Here is a 15,404-nt window from a genome sequence, read left to right as displayed (position 1 = left end):
TCCTTCCTTCCTTCCTTCCTTCCTTCCTTCCTTCCTTCCTTCCCAAAACCGTTTAGCACCTGCTAAGCACTGGGCACTGTATTAGGCACCACAAGCTATCCCAACCCTACTCTGGGATGAACTTTCTAAGTAAAAAGTGCTGTCAGGCTGGTCTCAGGACTCTGATGCTCAGCTCTAGGGAAGGTCTTGTCCATTTTTTTGGATTCGCAGCAGATTTCCTGGGATGGAGAGTGAGGGGAGTTACCGTACACGGGTGTCCTACCACACTTGAGACTCAGCACTTCAAAATGAAACTCCAGACTCCCTCCTCCTCACATCATTCCTCTCCCATCAGTTAATGGAATACCCTCCTGTCCCTCTCCAGTTAAAGCCATTTCAGTACCTTTGTCCTCCTTACACTCCTTACACAGAAGAGCCAAGTGACCTCAAGAAGTGGAAAGGTGAGTGTGGTCCTGGTAAGCAGTGAGGAAAGGGCACTGGCTCACCAGCAGAGGATTAAAGCAGCAGGACTTTGTGTTGGGAGAGGGGTTAGGCCCGGGCTTGTTGGAGAGAGGCCCCTGCCAAAGCCAGCCAGTAGCTGAGTAATCTGGGTTTCAGCGTTCAGGGTGCCTGACAAGCCACTGGGTGGCATTTCTCTCCTACCTCCAAGTCACCTCTTTCCCCTCCCTGTGGCTCCTTATTTGCTTTGAACTGGGAGAGCCTGTTATGGAAGCTAATCGATGCTCAGAACTTGAGTATACCTACCTCCAGGGAGACTGGTCAAGCTCTGCCTGCCAGGGACAGAGTAGGCAGGCCTGGGCTGCTGCTGGGGTTAAGGCCCTCCCTCCATCCTCAGCCTGACCTGGTGATTAATGCCTCTCTTGGGAGCAGGAGCCATAGCCTTTCCTTCCATCCTTTGTGAGGCCACATCTTACCCCTAGTCTTTTTTGTCCTGAAGAGTGCTCATATTTGTAATTAAGGAGGCGGTGAAGGCAGGAAAAGGGAATGTTGAACTGGGAACCCAGGGCAGCCCAAAGTACTTGCAACCTTTAAATGAGAGAAGAGAAAATCTCTGAGCTGGGGTGGGGAGGGTTGTTTAAAGGCAGAAATGAATTGGGGTGAGAGAGGGGGGATGGTGGGTATGTATGCAGAGAGAGAACAAGACTGATTCAGTATTCTCAGAGCAAAATGTTAGAATCTTCCCTCTCCCCAGCAGGAGCTCAGGGCTCAGCGTGAGAATCCGAACATTTCAATCTCTCTCTCATGCCTCCCCCACTGACCCCCCTCCCCCACGCCCCTCTCGCTTTTCTTTCGCTTCAATGTTCGCATTATCATTTGCCAAGCTCCCAGAGCCTCAGGACCCCTATCTGCTTCTGCCCCAGCTGTAAGTCTTCCTCCCCACTCCAGGAATTTCACAAATAAATCACTGAGAACAGAGCTCTCCTCACCACAAACAGCACGCGGGCTTCTGCTCAGCCTCTTGGCCTTGGACTGGCTCCTGGAAAGGGCGCCTGCCTGGTGACAGGCACCCACACAGCCTGCCCCTCCCAAACCCTCAGCCAAGGGGAGGCCCTACCTCCCAGGTGCCCTGACTGGCTCAGAGGGAACGGGCAAGGTCAGGCTGTGCTGCTCACATCCACCCTCACCCTGGGCTCAGCTGCGTCCAGGGCACACGGCTTGTCTCCCGGGGGACCAACCATACACCTCAGTGACCTTGAGAAAGTTATTTTAGCCTCTGCCGACTTCCCTTTCCGTTTTTAAATAGATCAGAAATTTATGCTGCTTACTTCACAAAGAAGCTGCCTGGAAAAAGAAGGATTTGTTCTGAAGTGTTCTGGCTTCCTGAGAGGAACCCGAGGTTCTGGGAAACCTCCTTGAGCCGGCGCAGACACAGGCGTCCACACACGCGTGATGTGCCCGTCGGCAGACACGCGCAGGCCGCATCCATTCACGCCATGGGCCGCACACCTGAGGCCGGGGAGATTATTCTGTGCACTGCTGGGTCCCCTGCAACGTAGTGCTCAGAATACGGTTAATGCTCAATGAACATTTATTGAATGAATACACTTGACAAGCATTTCCTGTGTTCCCTGTGCCAGCCACGGTGCTCAGAGCTTAGGGTCAGCCCTGGCCCTCAGGCTGCTCACAGTCCAAGGAGAGAGACATAAACAAACACAGCTGATCTAGGGTGTTAATGGGACAGAAGAGAAAACACAGACAGGGAGGCTCAGAAGAGGGCAGTTCAGCTCTGCTCTGTGGGGGAGGCAGGGACAGGAGGGGAGCGGCAGCTCTGAGCACCGAAGGAAAGGTTCATTAGTTGGGTAAGGGGGAAGGGGTGGCAGATATCTTCCAGTGGAAGGAAAATGTTTTCAAAAGCACAGAGCTGAAACAGCGTGGCAGAGTCCAGAGCACCACAAACTGTCCCTCCCTCAGGGCTGGACCACGGGAAGGAGGCTGAGCATTAGGAGGTGGGGGGAGGGGGGAGGGAGGCTAGGTCCTGTAGGTCATTATGTTCCAGTATTTTTGAGTGGTTCCTATACGTAACTTCAACATTCTTATTACACCCTTAAAATGTAGTTGTTTTAACTTTTCTCTCTGCTGATTGAGAAACTATATAACCATGATGGGCTTACACCACCACCCCGCTCCCCATCCCACTGTAACTCTGAGACTCCCCACACCCCCTCATGTCTGTCTCTTCACCAGGGCCCATGCATTGGAAAGCATTACTTAGGGGGACCATATACAGTGACATATCATCCAAACTGGTTCAACTTGGGGACTGAAAGTGTCACGAATAATTGCACCAGGGCAACAAGTAAGAACTAGGACCATCCTGGGCAAACTGGGATATATGGTCCCTCTAAAGATCTGCCATTGAAGGGTTTTACGGAGGCGAACATGGTCAGGTTCATGTTACTGGAATTGAGTTTCCCTCATTTTTTCACAAAGCAGAGGGAGTAAGAGGATGAGGGTGGACGCCCCTCCCAGCTTTGGCATTCTATAAATGTGTGTTTGGGAAGCATCTGAAGGCTTAGATAAAATAGAACCTCAAGGAAGTTTTGGGGGTGGGCTGCAATTCAACTTAAACCTTGAAGATCCATACCAATATCCTGTGTTTTCAATTGAAACCCAATAAAAGTGCCCAAGAAAAACACTCCCAAGGAAACTCCACTCATCCACCCATCCAAGAAGGGAAAGGTGATGCCCATGAAAACATACCATTGAAATCGAAGCCTTGCTGCCAATCCACCTCCCCCATAAGCCCCAGCCCTCCCTTCCTCCTCCTGCCTCCAGCAGCACAGGTGAGAGGTGACTGGGTCTGTAAGAGGATGTGAGCATGAAGAGGTTAAGTCAGTGCTGTTGATTCAACTCCTATAACATCCTCTCTGTCTTAAAACCCCCTTTCTCTCTCAAAAAAAAAAAACCACCCCAAAAAACCCAAAAGAATACACTCTCTTCTCTCTCTCTCTCTCTCTTTTTGGATTTAATAAAGTTTTATTTTTCAAAATGTACAGCTGGTGGGACCTTTCATTCATGCATCTTCTCCAGCAGCTGGGGCATACCCACTTTTGCTGTTTCTGGTGTAAATTACTTGAGCTCTGTGCTTTGAAGCTAGTTTAATAAGCCCTTTACTAAGGAGCTCCTGAAGGGCTGCCCTGGCCAACGAGCCGCGGATCTGCAGTCTCTCAAGACAACAGCCGGGGTTATAAGCTTAGAGTTGGGAACTTCCTTACAGAGTTTGTCATGTGTTGCTTTGTCAAACAAGACTAGGTTATTGAGCTTGTCCCGATCTTTGCCTATGGACCACTTCTTCTTTTTGGCCTTGCCCCTAGGTTTATTCACTGGGTCTTTGTCTTTCTGGGCCGGCTTTCCAGCATCTTTCTTCTTTCTGTCGCCCTTGGGCCGCATGGCGAGACCCCGGGCACAGGGCCACCCTGCTGCCTCAACAAGGTGTCGGACAAAGAGGACTCTCTCTCTTAAAAAATATTCATGGCTACTCGTTGTCTAGAGAATTAAGCACAAACTCTTCAACCTCCATTTCAAGACCCTCTACAATATGAAGATAACCCACTTTCCCCATGTACCCTCTCTTACAATCTAATTGGAATTCTTGCTAAACATACTTTATATTATTCTCTCTAACTCATGTCCCATTTACTGCTTACTTATCAAAATTCTACCAATAAATCTCACCTCTTCCATGAAGCTTGTCTTTTCTGCTCTCTCTCTTCCTTTCTTTCAAGTTAGCAGATACATATATGCTGTACTTCTACGTAAAGGTATAATCAGTAAGAGTTGGTATCTACCTCTGAATTCTCTTTCCTAAGAAACTGGTAGCCAGTGTGGTTTAAAGAAGTTTACATTTTCTTCTGTCTGTCCCACACTAAGCTAGTTCTATCCATTTTGAAATTCAGAGGAACTAGCAGAGCCAAAACACTTTTGAAAAAGAACAAAGTTGGAGGACATACATTATCTGATTTCAAGACTTATTTGAAAGCTCTGGTAATCTAGATAGTGTGATATTGGTGTAACAATGGGCAAATAGATTAATGGAACAGCATAGAGAGTCCAGAAATAGACCCTACATATACTCAATTGATTTTTGACAGAGATGCAAAGTAATTTGCATTGTTTTTGGAGAAAGGAGGACCTATTCAACATATTGTGCTGGAAAAATTGGGTAAACAATACAAAAAAAAAAAGAACTTTGATGTATTCCTTATATCATATTCAAGAAATAACTCAAAATAAATCTTAGGCCTAAATATAAAACCTAAAACTATAAAACTTCAAAAAGAAACATAGGAGAAAATTCTTGTGACTCAAGACTAGGTAAAGATTTCTTAGATACACCACCAAAAGCATAGGCTATTACCAAAAAAATAATAAATTAGATTTCACCAAAATTGAAAACTTTAAACAGAAAGAGAGAAAAGAATTTGGACAAAATATTTGCAAACCACAGATCCAATAAGAGAATTATATCCAAATTATATGAAGAAATTTCAAAACTCATTAACAAGCAAACAAACCAATTACAAAGTGGGCAAAAAATTTAAACAGATACTTCAGTTTAACAAACACATGAAAATATATAAATTATTAGTATTAGGAAAATGCAAATTAAAAATCACAATGAGGTACACACCCATGAACCACCTACTAAAACTAGTCTAAAACTAAAAAAACTAACTATATCGAGCGTTGGCAAAAACATGGAGTAACCAGAACTCCCGCATACCACTGGTGGGAATGTAAAGTAGTATAACCATTTTGGAAAAAAATTTCTTTAAAAGCTAAAGATATGCCTAACATATGTTACAGCCATAACACTTCTAGGTATGTGTGTACATACCCAAGAGATAAAAGCTAATGTCCATACAAAGATTTATACATGAATATTCAAGACAGCTTTATTTGTAATAACCCAAAACTGGAAACAATACAAATATTTATCAATAAGTGAACTCATAAACAACTTGTAGCATATCTATACAATAGATTATTACTTAGCAATAAAGTAGAATAAATTACTGATATATGTAACAACATGGATGAATCTCAAAATAATCATGCTGAGCAAAAAAAAGCCAGAAAAAGAAGAGTGCATGCTCTGTGATTTCATTCACATAAAATTCTACAAAATGCAAACTAATCTATAGTGACATAAGACAAACCAGTGATTGCCTAAGTATTGGGGGAAGGTGGCGGATAGGGTGCTGGAGAGGGCTGAGAAGGATCACAAAGAGAAATGAAAACTTTTGAGGGTGATGGATATATTCACTATCTTGATTGTGGTGATGGTTTCATGGGTATACACATATGTCAAAACTTCTCAAATTGTTCACTTTAAGTATATGCAGTTTATCTTATGTCAAGAATATCTAAATAAAGCTTAATTTTTAAAAATAGACATAGTCTGTCATCCAGGAGCTCAGTCACGGTCTCCCTGAAGAGACACTAATGAAAGGAGGGAAGGGCTTTCGTTTGTTTGTCTATTTTGCTTTAACATCATCTAGTCCAGCATTCTCTACAGTCACTCAACACCTGGCCTAACAAACTTACAATGCACTGCTGTCCCCACTAAGCATCCACACCTGCTGTTTGAGCATCTGCTGGGAGGAGGGGTAGACACCTAGGTCTGACTTATTGAGACTTGCACCAATTGCTTCTGAATCACAAGTGGGCCTCTGGGATAGGATTGAAGAACTGGTCCCTAGGGCCTTTGACCTGGAATGGGCCTTAGGGTCTTCTAGTTCCACATCCATCCAATGCAGGAATCCCCTCTTCTTCAGAGTAACCATCATCTACTCTCTAACAATGTCTCTGGGATGGAAACTCCCACCATTCACCGAATATAATAGCTACGTTCCAATGGGGAGAAACCAGAGCAGGACAAGAGGAAATGAGAGAGCTTCCCCTAAAACCGATCAAGATCTCTATCCTTTCTTTCGGCGTGGTTCCTTAGAAATCTTAAATTTGGGAGGAAATAAATTATTTTCAACAGAGAAGATAGGAGAAGGAGAGATGAACATATGTGAAAAATGAGACTTAAGTTGCCAACAAATTCTTTTTGGAAAATTGCATTTCTGGCCCAGTGGGCCATTTGTTTGGTTGAAGTGGTTTTTATGTTAGTTAACTCTGACTAACTTTGAGCAAGTCTCTTAATGTCTCCTTGCCTTGGCTTTCCCAACTTGGTGCGTTTAGATGAAGAGTGTGGCCTTCCTTCCTCCTGATGAGCAAGGCTCATAAGAACTTTGGGTTCCAAGGAGACAAAAAGAGCCCTGTATAGAAAGACCGGGACTGTATCATTTCCATTTCTCCTTGACATTTTTTCAAGCTTGGGGACTTCAGCTACTTCTCTGAAGGGAATAATCTTTTAAGCTCTCCATCCAGTCTGTTCTCAGACAGGAGTTTAAGCTCCCCCATTCGAAGTTTATCAGACAGATCTACAGAGACTTTCCGGGAGGATGTTTACAAAGGACTTTTAGTGTTGCCAAGAAAAGAGAGAACACGAATGATAGGGCTTCTGAAGGGCAGTTTCAGAGGCAGTGAGATTTAAACATAAAGGGACCTTTCTTTGTCTTGTTAACAGGTTGTCCAAAGGCCAGTGGTGGGCAAAATGGTTTGCAAGGCCCAATGGCTTCCCTGTTGGAGAGGGTCCCTCATAATCACATGAGCCATTGGAGTTTGCCTCTTAGGGTCATCTTGCTTTCTTTTGTTACAGAGTTAAAATTATTCCAGGGATCAAAGCCCATGGTTTTATTTTCCTCCACTCCTATAGAATCATCTTTTTTTGGGGGGGGGGGGGTTCTTTTTAAAAGGTGATGTCTTACTTAGTAACAGTGTCATATCTACATGGCTGTGTATCAGTAACCATGTAAAAACAAATTAATGTTCTTTAGGGAGAAGAAAATTCTAGAACAGGTAAATTATATCTAATAAATCATGTGATATTGGCACAGAGGATTTTAAGTGTGGCTTCAGTAGTCTCAGAATTATTTTGTATTGGTGTACCTGTTCAGGTATTTACAACTCTGGAACTCCCCAGTTGCAGAATCTAAATGTGTTTGGTTTATTAAGTTTAAATTCATTATGTGAGAAATATACCCCCACCTGGCCCCCACATTCAGACAGACACTAATGCACAATGAGGTCGAGGAAAGAACTTCACTTAAAGTATGACTTTAGGGGCATTTAAAAAAAAATTCTAACAAAACAAACACTTCTGCAGCCAGTCTAGGGAAACAATTTTTCTCTCTGTAAGGATGACTTCATTTTATCCTAGTAAAAGGTAAATTTTCATCATCATAATCAAGCAGGAGAAAAGTGGTTCCCAGTGGTGCCTGACGACTTGTGCAATTGTAATGCATTTTAATTAACAAGCTCAATTTTTTAATTGTTAATCTCTGCTCCTTTCATTCTAGCCCAGACTGGAACTAAATGTATTTCAACCATAAGTTTCCCGCTCCTCTTTCAATGAACTATTATGTTTCAAGTGTCTTACGGAGAAGAGCATGAATTCATCCGATTTATCATCAGTCTTCAACGGTAGGAAGAACTTGTTATTCACAACATCTTTGTGTGATGAAAAAGAAAACCTAAAAAAGACCTTCTAAAGAGCATCTACTACAAAGTGAGTGGGTGGGAGGGCAGTTGTAGGCAGTTGTAGGGAGGGAGGGGAAGAAGGTTGGTGTTCAGCAGATTTCCACATGGGATCAATAAATAATCATAATATTACATATAAAGCTCTAGACTTCAAGTCATACAACAGATTAACATGAAGAAAAGTTGGGAACCAAATTTTATGTTTCATGGCTGTTATCAGCACAACACACACACACATTATTTTTTAAATTGTCTTTGTTTTTTAGAACAGTTTTAGGTTCTCAGTTTTTTGTGTGTGTGTTTGTTTTTTAAAGCAGAAAACCATGTTTCTCAACATATTGCCAAGAATGACTTCCAAGAACAAAGAGTAGCCATAAGATTATTGAGAATTAAGCAAAATCCTAGAACAGGCTTTGTTTATCTAAGTTACTTCCACCCACCACTGGGTGGTAGTATGATTGAAACCTTCATTCCCAGGTAAAGTGTCCTCAGATCTCCCCCATTCTCCCCAGGTCACCAATGTCACCATCTGGGAAGTGTGTGTGTGAGTGTGCAAGTGTGTGTCTTTTGAATCAGTAGAATGCTGTCCTGATTGAATGTGATCTGCAGCCCTCATGACAGAGGGTATTGTTCTGTCCTTTTCAATCAACAGTTTTCCATCTCGAGGACACAGAGGTGGCTTAGAAAGAGGTCACCACGGGGCATGTGGCCCGCATTATGGTCCTGGGATTGTTTTATGACACCAGAAGATATGCATAGTCAGCCTAAGGGAAAGCAATGAAAGTCTTTCAATTAAATTTTAATCATACACATGTCCCCTCCACTGCCTGAACCAAAATCAAAAACCTCACAGTCGCCTGGCATAAAGGGTCTCAACCTTTCATTAGCTAGAACCCCTCCAAGCTATAAGTTTTGAAAGATTTTTGCCTACCAATGTGCTGCTTTCATTAAATAATAATTTGATGTCTCATTTTCATTAATCACAGCTACTAACAATTACAGCTACCTTTAATCGAGGGCTTGCTATGGACTGACCCCCACCGCTCTGAGAGGTGGGCATCATCAGTGCCCGTATTTTACGGACGGGGACACTGAGGTTCAGAGAGATCCAGTAGCTCCATCCGCATCATTCGGCTGGGAAGTGGCCGAGCACAGGCCGAGCCCAGGCCTGTGGGCAGTCCAAGCCCGGGTGATTCATCTCTGTCCTATCTGGCCCAGCAGAGCTTCTCTCCGGTTTGCGTGAGGTGGTGCCTGGTGTGACCACACAGCCAACGTCGAAGAAAGGGGGCATCTTGATGACACCACAACCCACATCCAGGCAAATGCAGAAACCTCGTCAGGCTCTTTGAAATATTGAAAATTGCTCACAGACCTCCTCTCTCATCTTCCATGCCGTTAACACCTTCAACTATTCCTAAAAGTCTGGGAGCTCAGAGATAGGGAATCATTTGCTAAGTCCCACTCCCTCACATAAAGGACAGTGTGAGTTTCAGTGAGGCTATGAGGTAGATACATGTGCAAGGACATGGAAAGCATGGCTCCCAGCCTCCCTCCCCTGCTGGGGACCCTGGGGAAAACAGAAATAGTATAGGGGCTTGGGCAAGACATTATTCCTGATTTTCCTTATTTTTTTCCTCTGCAAAACTGCTTTCCCTGCGATTCTGTTCCTCACAGCCCAGGAAGTAAAGGCTGCAGCCTCCACTAGCAAATATCAGAGAATTGTATTTTTTTTAATAATTCCTTCAGTTGGATGATATTACTAGTGCGAGACCTGGTGTCTCTAAGATTTCAGAGACACCACATGCTGACTGCTCGGGCCATTTTGAAACAATCTGGATCTAAACCTACAGGCCAACAAATACAAAGAGAGAGCCGGGCCATCAATCATCAGCAGACATCCCGAAGTGTCTTTTCTCACACTTCGGGGGGGGGGGGGGGGGGGCAGAAGAATGCGGACATTTAAATAGATCTTACTGCGACTTAAAGAATGAATTGGTATCAAAAGATCTTTGACACAAGCTGAGTCGATGTTGAAAATAACATTTGAGGAGCACCAGGATCTCAGCTTCTTTTTCAGGTGAGCCAGCCCAGGAGCTCACATTTTTGATGGCTGTGAGCTCTAGGGGCCTGGCCTGCGTCTATTTACCTCTTCATCTCCCACAGTGCCTAATATGCAACTCAGCACACTGGAGTATTAAAGAAATATTGGCCTCATTATTAGAAATAAAGCCCAGAGCCTCAGGGTTGGCATTGAGAGGAGACTGGCTAGGGGGTAAGATGGGGGTTGAGAAAGGCAGCTTTTGAGACTCTCATTCCATATCTAGGATTTGCCTTCTCCTTGGTGTGACCTTGGGTCCACCACTCCCACCTCCACTGTGGTCTCAGGGAGGGGCTAACTTCCTCTAACCTGTTGGCCCCACCATCTTTCCAGGTGAGGTCTGGAGCCTGCTGAGGGGAGGCAGAAGCATTTCAAAAATAAATAAAGTTTACCAGCCAATAGGAAACCACAAGAAGGGAGTAACAGAGATCCAGCAAGTGTTAAGAGCCTGGCTTTGAAACAGCTTTATGTGACGAGCTCCTGGCTCAGCATGGGCCCTTTCCCTTCCTCTTTGTGGCAGAGAAGATATTTCCGCTGTACCCTCCAGTAGGGCTGCCTTCTGCCCCCAGAATTCTTCATGGCCATTGCCCAAAGACATTCCATGCAACTGACTCGGAAATTCTACAAGCATTACAGTTAAATCTGTATTTTCATAATATAGTTAGAAATATTTTTTAAACTAAAACAAGAAATAATATGCATGTTCTAGGGACTTATATTACATTAACACATCAGAGACCACTAACAGAAATCTTGAACTCGTTCTAGGGCCAACCTCAAAATAAGAAGTTTGCTATTCCTGTATACTTGAAGAGTGTCGCATGACGGCAATGCCACCCTCAGAAAAAAAGTTCCCATCTGCAACCTGGAAACTGTTAACCTAAAACAAAAAATCAGAATGAGAGGCAACAAGTGTTTATTTGAGATCAAGGAATTGCAACCTGGGGAAAACAAATTGAGGCGGAACCTCCACCCCCCCCTCACCCCCCCAAGTACCACCCCACCCTCACCCCCCCAAGTACAGGAAAGGGACTCAGGGTTTTTACGCAGGAAGGAGGAGAAGATGGGGTAAATTGTGTTAAAGAAGAGTTTACTGGTGCTAGGTGTGGTAAGGTTAGATTTTAAACTTCACGAATTAGCCTATATTTGGTCATCAGGCAAAAGGCTAGATTTCTACTTCATTGACTGGTTAGCAATTCAGTCGTTGGTAAAGTCCAGTTGCATCCATCCTTACAAACAGGATATATTCTCGTTCTTGCTAACTTCTTGGAATGTTACTTTCAGTTCAGAAAGTAAAGAAAAATAAGACGTGCAGGGAAGTTCCTCTAACTGGCTGCTCTGGCTCTGCTTTAACGTGGCTCCACTCATGTCTTCTTTCACAAAAACAATATGCATAGGCCGGTAAGGCAACAACTGTCGCCCGCATTCTCCAATTTCAAAATATTGCGCTCCTCCAAACAAACAACCTTTCGTTGGATTTACGATAAAAGTCACAAATTTGAACACACAAAATAAATCTATGCCAGATAAACATCTCTTCTATTTGTTCCATATATTAGGTTCCACACTAGATTTCAGTTTTAAAAAAGACTTTGGTGTCTCAAAAAGTTTGAAAGCCCCTTCCTAGACCATTAAAGGGAGGTTGAGCGATGTCACCTGTTCCCCAGACCCATACTTGCATTTCCTGCTCCCCATGACCCTGAGACCTGCCTACCTACAGACTTGGCCTTGTTCTGGCAGGATCCAGTAGGAAAACCATGTCTCAAGGCAATCCTGCCAGGAGGCACTTAGGCTGAGGCTGTTGGGGGTCACCTAGGGGGATGTTCATAATTAGAGCCCTTTGCTGACTCCTTACTTTTCATGGCTTCCTTGGGTGTGAGGAACCACTTCCCCTCTAAAGCTACAGGATGTGGAGGGTTGGTCCACTGTACCCCAGCATAAACTGACGGAAGGGCCGTCAGCAGAAATGCTTTAAGGGGTACTTTTCTTATACACAACAGCATAGTAACAACTGAAATTATTGCGCAACATTCTTGCACATTAGTGCTAAAGGGTCCCTTGGAGGGAGTGACCTAGACCAACCCACATTTCTATAGGAGGAAACTGAGGCCCAGAGAGGGAGGTGAGTTACCCAAGGTCACACAGTGCATGCTCCTCGACTCTGTGTCCCCCTTCTTTCCACACCACACCCCACCTCCTCACTTACCATAATGATCAGCTCTCAGGTGAGAGGGTTAACCTTCATTCTGAAAGATGTTAGTGATTTATCTTTTTAAATATGGCTAATGGTAGAAATAAAATGATAATGAGAAAGCAACACATGCTTTCAGAGTGACTGTTCACCAGAGTGAACATTAAGCCTGATTTGATTGTACCCATTAGAGGTTTCAGCTGAACATTACAGAGATGTTTCTTGGGAATTTTTCTGATAGATGTGGCAGGGTCAGCAGCCAGGGATAAAGAATCATGGGACTGAAATGTCCAACTAGACAAAAATTTCTCAGTTATAGGTAGGAGAGACTTGGAAAGGCTACATGTAAATCAAATTATTTCAAATTGAAGCAGCTATTTTTAAAATTTCTTTTTTCATAATGTAAGCATTTTTACCTTTATTGGCCTGTTTCATAAGTAAAAATGGAGTTTTGGGAGGGTGGATTTTATTTATTAGTTGTTTCAGACATTGAGTTTTATAAAGTGAGAGACACCTATATAGAGAGCTTTAACCTTAGAGACTATCTGGTCCAACCCTTCATTTTCTAAATGAGGCAGCTGTGGTCCAGAGGGGACAAGTGACTGTCCCAAGGTCACACATCAACCAGCGTCAGAGTCAGCACTATGAAAATGCCTCCAGATGCAGGTCAAGGAGTTATTTGACTGACAGACAGTAGAGCTCCCTGGGCTGTGAGCTGCCAGAACAAGATTACAGTACTGGATATGCAAAGGAACACAGTTCACTTCCTGTATAAGTCATTTTTTTTTTTGCTTTTAGAAATATATTTGTTTACTCAACTTCAAAAACATTTTAAAATAGTGTGCAATAAAACATTCAATCAAACCAGAAAGAGAGAGGGGGAAGTCAGAAATAATGTGTGTACAATGCATCTTATAGGTATGTGTGTGTGTGGTCTGTGTGGATGGGAAGAATAATTTCGAGAGGTGGTAAATTAAAACTTCTAATAAGAATGGTCACTAAAATTGATTAGATTTGAGTTTCCTGGTAATAATGTTTTCATTTGCTTATTTAAAAAAACATCCACCACCACTTTCAATAGAGGTGTAACTAGAGCTTCTCCCTTTCTGCCTCTAATCCACACTAACCTAAGAACTATGGGGCAGAATTGCAGCACTTTGTAGCTAAAAGGCCTCTTTTACACCACCCAGTCTAACCCCCCAATTGACTGGAGCCCCAGAGAGGGAGGTGATTGCCACAGTAATGGCAGAGTCCAAGAAAAGGTAAGGGGGTGGGGATGTGCCGGAGAAACACTGGACACCTCATGTCTGAGTTTCAGGGATGTTCACGATCAAAAATAATTTTTAACTTCTTTTTACAAATATCCCAGTTGCACAGCAGCAGGCAGTATCCATGATCCCCTTTAGCCACTTCCCCAAGATGCTTCAGCCTGATGGTCACAGAACTTCTTACTTCTATGGCGTTTTATTAGGTACAATATCCTTTCATGCCTGGCATGTTCCATGGACTATGTGAGGTAAGAGGGCAGAAGAGGAAACTGTGCTTCAGAGAGTCACTTGGCCAAGGTCGCCCTGCCAGTCGATGCTGCTGGAGGCTCAGCTCCTGACTGAGTCAGGCTGCCAAAGGCAAGACCACTCTTTCCCTCCATGCTGTGGTCCCCCTGAAAGAATGACAGTGACAGATGAACCAATGTACCCCACTGCCCACTCACAAAACCCCTGCAAGGACACTGTGACAGTTAGTTGGGGTACCAGCTCCATGGTCAAAGCACCACTTATAAGTATTAAACTTCTAACACAACATTTGAGTGAAATGGTTGTTTTAAAGGAATATGTTTCTTTTTCAAGGTAAAAGATTCAAGGACTTATGTTGGAAGTTTTGCAGAAGACTAATGGTACCTTAACAGATGACCTGTAAACTTCAGGGTCACCCAGGGGCTTCTGGGTGTTAGGTTAACACTGTTCATGATTCAAGGAAATTAAGAGAAACTTCAAAATGAGATTCATAGGGTCTGGATGCAGCAAGAACTGAGAGAGACATAGGAAACAGTAAAGCAGCTGTCAAGCATAGGGAAAAAAGATTACCTCTGCAGCCAGGGTCTCACCTCTGGGCCCGAGGCTTAAAGTTTAAAATAATAATAATAACGACCTGGCATCCTGATTCGATCTAAGTATGAAAAACCGGTGTCTACAGGCGGTTGCTGAGCAGGCCGCTCATCCTGCTGGGGCGTCATGGAGCCGTCATCAGAGACAGGGGATAACTGAGTAGAAAGCCCAGCCCGGTTCTTCTCCACCCCCCACTCCCTTTGAATTTGCAATGCCAGCGGTTAGAAAAAGTGTCTCCATCTTGTGAAACACAGCACATTTGATCTGGAAGTCATTGAGAAAACAAATACGGAGCCTCATGCGTCCTGTTTACACTCCCCTAGCCCCAGTGAGAGCTGAGCATGTTGTGGAAGGATAAGTTGGTTTTTTTAAAGGTGCTTTTCTTTTTAAAATGAAAATCCAAAAAAGTACATATTACCATGTAGATCCAAATCCCAACAGAGAGATCACAAGTGCATGGACAAGTGTTACTTAAGCAGGTAACCCACAGAATGTCACACTTATTCCGTCTGTCTTCTGCAATTGCAGAAACTGCTTTTCCAAAAAGTCAATTATTTTTGAACTGGAAATTAACAGTATAGAAACAGCTTCTAAATTGTATCCTTAGTTAAGAATACAGTTTCATAATTATTTCGTGTTTACCAAGTCCATTCCAAATCTGCAGTAACATGAACCAGGAATTTAGCCCAGTTGCCTTCATTTAACCACTAAATAAATGGAGGCACAGATGGGGAGTGACTGACTTAAGTAGCAGAGCTATTGCTGTCAGAGGAAAAAGAGGACAGTGATTTCCTGGCTTTTACTGGTTCTTTCAGGACATGTCTCTTCCTGGTGTTGCGATTTACCTAACATTTTGGTCCCAAGGCATTTATTAGATATGTGTGTTTTACATGGAGCAGGTAATGGGTTTTATTCCACC

General features: G+C 43.5%; 1 pseudogene; it reads right to left on the bottom strand.

Moving 5' to 3' along the window:
• Positions 1-3,514: 3,514 nt before the first annotated feature.
• Positions 3,515-3,891, bottom strand: LOC107527412 (small ribosomal subunit protein eS25 pseudogene; annotated as a pseudogene).
• Positions 3,892-15,404: the final 11,513 nt, after the last annotated feature.

The sequence above is a fragment of the Miniopterus natalensis genome, chromosome 6 (assembly GCF_054644295.1).
Source record: "Miniopterus natalensis isolate mMinNat1 chromosome 6, mMinNat1.hap1, whole genome shotgun sequence".
Classification (NCBI taxonomy): domain Eukaryota; kingdom Metazoa; phylum Chordata; class Mammalia; order Chiroptera; family Miniopteridae; genus Miniopterus; species Miniopterus natalensis.
Note: the sequence above shows the minus strand (reverse complement) of the source record. Positions and strands in the feature narration are given on the sequence as shown.